This window comes from Pezoporus flaviventris, unplaced genomic scaffold (genome assembly GCF_033815535.1).
Source record: "Pezoporus flaviventris isolate CSIRO_AGI_PZ_B2104156 unplaced genomic scaffold, CSIRO_AGI_Pfla_v1 ptg000001l, whole genome shotgun sequence".
NCBI classification, from domain to species: domain Eukaryota; kingdom Metazoa; phylum Chordata; class Aves; order Psittaciformes; family Psittacidae; genus Pezoporus; species Pezoporus flaviventris.
Window position 1 is genome coordinate 11,503,104 of NW_026892549.1, and position 6,000 is coordinate 11,509,103.

Genomic DNA, 6,000 nt, shown 5'->3' on the forward strand with positions numbered 1-6,000 from the left:
TGACATACTGATACTGCTCAGGAAAGTCACAAACGTACCCAGTTCTCTCACCTGCAGGCTGCAACAGCTGCCCACTTCTGCCTTAGTTATGAAAGAACTATCATTGCAGTTCATAATCCTGTTGTCTTTAAGATAAAAAGGAGTGGAACAAAAAAGTTATCAGAAACTGTAGAAATAACTGTACAACCCTGCTATTAGCTTTGCTTTGACAGCACAAAATCAGATGAAATCAGACTTCACTTGTTATTCAAACAATACAAACTGGTTTAATTCCAGACAATGGGGCCAATGGAGTTACTTGATTTTGACAAAAATGTAAATAAGCAGGAAATAAAATATTAACCTGTAAACAGCTTTTTAATTAAAGACAATATTGGGAGAGAAACATGTTGTAAAAGTTGCGCCTCTCCCTTTGGGAACTGTTACTGCTTACTTGCCATAGCCAGGGAGTGTTGGTTTTACTTCCATAGGAAAGCATTCAGCATGGTACTGTTTGTTTGCACACTTGCTATAAACACCTGTTGTGCTTTCCACAGAACAAAGATGAGGAGACAGCATAAACCCAGTGTGATTTCTAAAGACACAGGAATCTCTGTGACCCAGCCCAAGCCCAAGAGTCTGATCCCTGCAAGCTGTTTCCAGACCAGATGCCCTGGAGCTTCACCCTGTGGGCATTTGCACACCTCCTGTGCTTGTGGACCCAGAGGGTGACAGGTGTCCTGGGGTGCCAGGGGGTTCCTGGGGACATGAGTGTCATGTCTGAGGTCTGACAAAGGGAGAGCTTGTTGTCAGTTGTAGAGACATGAAGCAGGGAAGTGGGAAAGGTCCTCAATTAGTCTTTTTGAAATACTCATGGGGAAATGTTTTCTCAGCTCCAGCAGATTTTTGCTTAAGGCATGGACATTCTAAGGCATTCAGATTTTTCAGCAGAAGATCCAATTGAGATCATGGGTTGCTTGTGGGTAGCACAAGCAGACAAAAGAGAATACATAGTGAAAGGAAAACCAGGATTTATAAAATTGCAAGATACATTGAATAATTTTTGCCATGCTAGACTATTCTCATTTACTTTTTTAAATCAAATTAGACCATTTGGATTGTTTGAGAATGAACTGTCTTTTCCTGCTGGCTGTAGGCACCTAGTCTTCCCCTCACACCATCTTCTCCACCTCAGGATATGCTCAATTTTTTTATGTGTTTCAGATCTGAGGAAAATCCAGTGGAGTGAATGTGCAAACAATTAATTATATCTCATTTTACTATATATGTAACACCTTGCAGTGACGCTCCAGTGGATTTCAGGAGCCCCAAGGGAGGCTGGTGCCTTTGCAGGAAGCTCATATCCCAGTGAAAAGGTTTTTCAATTGTATGCAGTGAAAAGGCTCCAGAGGAGATTGGGAGCAATTCCATCTTGAAGGTGATGTTTCAAGCAACTATCTTTTTTTAAGATAAATACTTTTGTCTAAAATGCCTCTGTAAAAAACTATTGTCTTTTTCTTTTGATTGACTCGTTTACAGAAATTCTTCTGAGAAAAGTCTGACAAGCTCTGTGTTGTTTCAGCCCTCCCACATCTATGATTCACTGAGCTGCTTTTGTCCCTGATGCTTTACTTTATCTTCTACGAGACAGCAGCTACAGACATTACTGGTAACACTTTCATGTTTCTTAGTTACAGGAAATAATATAAAACCCCCAAATAATGAGAATACCCTCTGTCATTGGGAGCTTCATTCCCTAAAACAAGACTGCAGAAGATTATAAACTTCTTCCTTGGTCTTTAAAGGATTTTCTCATCTTCTCCTTCTTAATAAGGCATCTGCAAAAAGCTGTTTGGCCAGGCATTCGTTATTCATGGTTAAATTCTTATGGGATTAGTAGGTTTGTTAAGAGTACAGAAGTAAACAGCATATGGCTCTGTTCATAACTTTATAATGTCACAACACAATCTGTCAGAATTTAAGCGGTTTCATTTACTTCAAGTTCACATTATAAAAAAAAAACAACACAAAAAATCCCAAACAAAACCCCAGCCTTATGAATCCTTTTGCATCCCCTAAGAGACAGCAAGCTATTTCTTAATTCTTGTTCTGTGTTCCCATCTTAATAAGAATGTCTATGCATAGTACATTCAGGAACAAAAATACAGTGGAAAATACAGTTACTTAGCTACTAGGAGCTAAAAGGTCATTTCCCCTTGATGAAAAGCTTGTTCTATCAGATAAGTAGCTGCTACACTCCCTAAAACTGGCAACCCTTCAAAGGGTTTCGGAAATTAAAGGTATTGTTTGAGGATAAAGGCGATAGGTCATTTGCTTTGTGTTTAGTTCTGCAAAACCTCCTAGGTGACCCTTTGATATTGAAGTGAAGAGCTTTTTAAATTGTTTTATCTTCATAGAGCTAACGAGTGCTGGCTTACAACCACTTTTAAGACTCTAAGAAACTCCACTGGAATTAAATTTTGTAAAATATTGCAATGTATTGCCATTAAAAGGGGAGTGCCTCCACAGAGTTTGCCAGAGCTGTATCCATAATCACTCACAGCACTATTCACTGGTCCCACCGTTTTTCTCATGTTTTCTTTTTTTGTTATTTATTAAGTCTGGTTTTACTAGTTGAATAATGTCTACTATCTTACCAGTTTACTAATGATTTTCGATGTATTCCTGCAGTAGATTAATAAAGCTGTATAAACAGGCTACATATGTAAAATTTATGTCCTCTTCGAACTCTATGCTAGACTAAAATAAGCCTTACATTTAATGTGTACAGTAGTAGAAAAATTATTAATGAACTTTTTATTGCCAGAGACTGTATAGCTGTGTATTATTATATGTGTAATTAACTAATCTATAATATCGCTGTGATATACCATGCATATACTTATTTCCCTAGAGGAATAGATTCTTAAAGTTTTTTCTGCTTTTATGCTTCATTTTGTATATCCCATTTTGGGGAAAATGTTATGAGTAATTTCTTTATTAAAAAAAAAAAAAAAAGGAAAAAAGTCCACTAATGGACAATAATCACTGTGTGCTGTAAGCCTGCTTGGTTATCACTGTGACCTTCTTCATTACCTTAGCTGTTTATTTTAACATTACTTCCATTCTGTATTGGAGATATTTTCTAATAATAGCCCTCTATCCCTCTAACCCACATTCAGAAGTTAATGTAAACAAGATCATCTCGGTTTAAAATACACATGAACTCTATCTCCCAAATAACTATCAGATAATTAAAAAGTACAAAAACCTTACCTAATGGAGCTGACTCACTGCTAATGGCCAACAACGAAATCCAACCGGGGTAAGCAACAAGTTGGAGATGCTGATGGGAAGGGTTGCTGCATAGTGTCCAGGATAGGTTTTGTCCATGTATCTGGTGTTGCTTAGAAGTTAACTTTTGAAGTACTAAACTTTGCAGGAAAAGCCATCAGCCTGACTGCTTTTTTTTTTTTTTTTTTTCCCTTTCTTTTCAATACACTTTCTTGGAGGGGGGTTAATGTGTCCTGAATCCCACAATTCCAAGACGGAAGTCCTCCAGCTATACACAAACCACTTTAGTCCGCCGTCGTCGTTCCCCCGCCCCAAGTGCCCCATCGCCCAAACAGATAGAGAGCATGTGTCTTTGCAGCTGCTCTGGCCGCAGCTGCTCTGATTCACACACCAGTAACACACCCGCGTGCACACGCAGAGGATATCATGTACCCTCAGTGTAGGTGGTTGGAAAAAGTCTGAGAGAAATTAGGCTGCTAAACCAGGCATGCCTGCTCATGGGGATTTTAAAGCAGTCAACCCTGACTTCAGAATATTGCACTCATATCTGCCATGTACATGAGAGGGGTTTAAAAAATGCTAAAATATAAGCTTGCAAATTGTTTTTTACATCAGATTTCTGGAGGTTACACGCATGCAAAATTGATACAGAAGTGGTCTGTGCAGTGCAAACAGGCCTGATGGTTTGTATTTTGGGTTGCTGCCTGGTGTTTCAGAGAACAGTCCTTAGCTGCTGGAATAAAGTGCAGCAGCATTTGCTCTGCCAACCCACTCTGAAAATGAGATGTATGTTTCAGAAGGTCAGCTCACCAGCAATAGTAACATAAATAGAAAACAGAAGGTAGCAGCAGTGAAAGAATTCAATCACTCACGTTGCTCAAACACATTTTTCTAATGTTTAGTCTCTTTGGGAAATGCGCTGTTGCTACCACGTGGGTCCTTTGTGCTACTTGTAGTAGGTGTGAACATTGTTTATTGTCTGACAATGCATATTGCCAGTTTAATGCACAATATGAAGAATTTGCTATTAAATCATATGCTATAGTCTGATATTCATGGCATTTTATTTGGAAATTATTGTATCCCCACTGACTGTTCAGTGTTTTCCATAGCTGCCAGCACTTCTTTTCTTCAACTTGTCAAGTTTGATTATTTTGTGTTTGCTTGTTTAAGTGAGGATATTGTGAATTATCTGATAACAGTGTAATACACAAGGCTGTAAACATTCCATGCAAATCACTGTGAGGAATATTTCATCTCAAATCATAAACAAAGCCATTAAAAATATTTTGCAGTACAGCCAAGGAGTTTCAAATGTTCATTTGGCATAACTACATCCCTTGAGGAGTTATACCACTAGATTCCTTGAGGGACACGTAGGTTACTTAAGAAGAAACTTCTAAAACTTTTTCCTTGATTTTGATTTTGGATTTCGATGTTGTAAAATCACTTTTAGTAGTCTCATTGGATTAGCTGTTTCACAGGCCTGACTTGTAGCCCTTTGAGATTCTCTGGGAGTCTTTCCATTGATTTTATTGATGTTTAGATTATATTCTTTCAAAATCATTAAGACTCCAAGCCCAGTATTTCTGATATATTTTTTTCCTAAGAGATCTCCATCCATTTCTTGAGTACAAATGTATGACAAATGACAAAAATCCAGTTTATTTTAAACAGGTCACAATTTCTACCTTTACATGGCTTTCTCAGTTAATGTTTGAATTTATTTGTGGCAGTATCTACACACTGATAGGGGCCTAGTCTTCTTTGACTCTTAAGTTTTAGCCTAAAAGGCATAGCTTTAATGTTTAACGTAGAGACTGAAATCCGCTGTAGCTTGAGATTTATCCTCACCAAAATATTGGCAACCAAAGCAAATATATAACATAGCAAGAGAACTTTCCACAAACAATCCAGCTTTGTTGGTCTTTTGGATACTGAATGAGTAAGTAACCAGGCAAAAAAAAAGTAAGTGGAAGGTGTTTAGGGCAACAGGAGAATAGGGACAATTTTGTAGATTTGCTTATCCCCTTACCTATTGCCTCTCTAAGCAGGTTGTAATGGGGGGAAGCTTTTGAAGGTGGTTACTGCTGGTAAAGATAAAAGGAAGCTTCCTATCAACTCAGCCAAAGAGTTTCCCTGTGTTGGTTATGGCTCCCTTCATACTGGGAGGACAAACAGCTCCAGGTCAGACAACGAGGTGCAAATATTCCCTATTTCCCCATATTCTCCCAGCCTAAGGCAAGACCTTGCTGATGTCAGAAAAACAGTGAACAATACCTTCTCCCTCCAAGCATTAATCTAAAAAAATCATGGGAAATTAAACCCATGTAGAACCTGCCTAAAAATGCTGGAAAATACTCTCACAGTTTTCACACCATTAACCTTAGTATAAGGAGAACCTGAAACTCCCCCAGAATTTGGTGTAGTCAAGTGTGGCTAGTGAACACTTTAAACAATTAGCTTCACTGTACAAAAAGACAACACAACACTGAAGGCCTGGCACCAGTCCATCTTGTATTAATTTTCAATGGTAGGGATGGATATATGGTGGGTCAAAATAAGTCAAAACGCAACAGTTGGAAGTTGGCCGCAGCATTTCAGACTTGGCCAAAAATTGTCTGATGGATATGCATGTTAGGTATTCAGAGCTCTTCACTTTATAAGAAACAGTGTTTGCCTGAAATATCCTACTTGGCAAATTGGTGCTGCAATACTGGTGGTGGG

At 38.4% G+C, this 6,000-nt stretch overlaps 1 pseudogene; it reads right to left on the bottom strand.

Annotated features, from left to right (window-relative positions):
• LOC133273954 (von Willebrand factor D and EGF domain-containing protein-like) overlaps window positions 1–3,413 on the bottom strand; it is a 190,506-nt pseudogene extending 187,093 nt beyond the window's left edge.
• Between the last annotated feature and the right edge of the window lie 2,587 nt (window positions 3,414–6,000).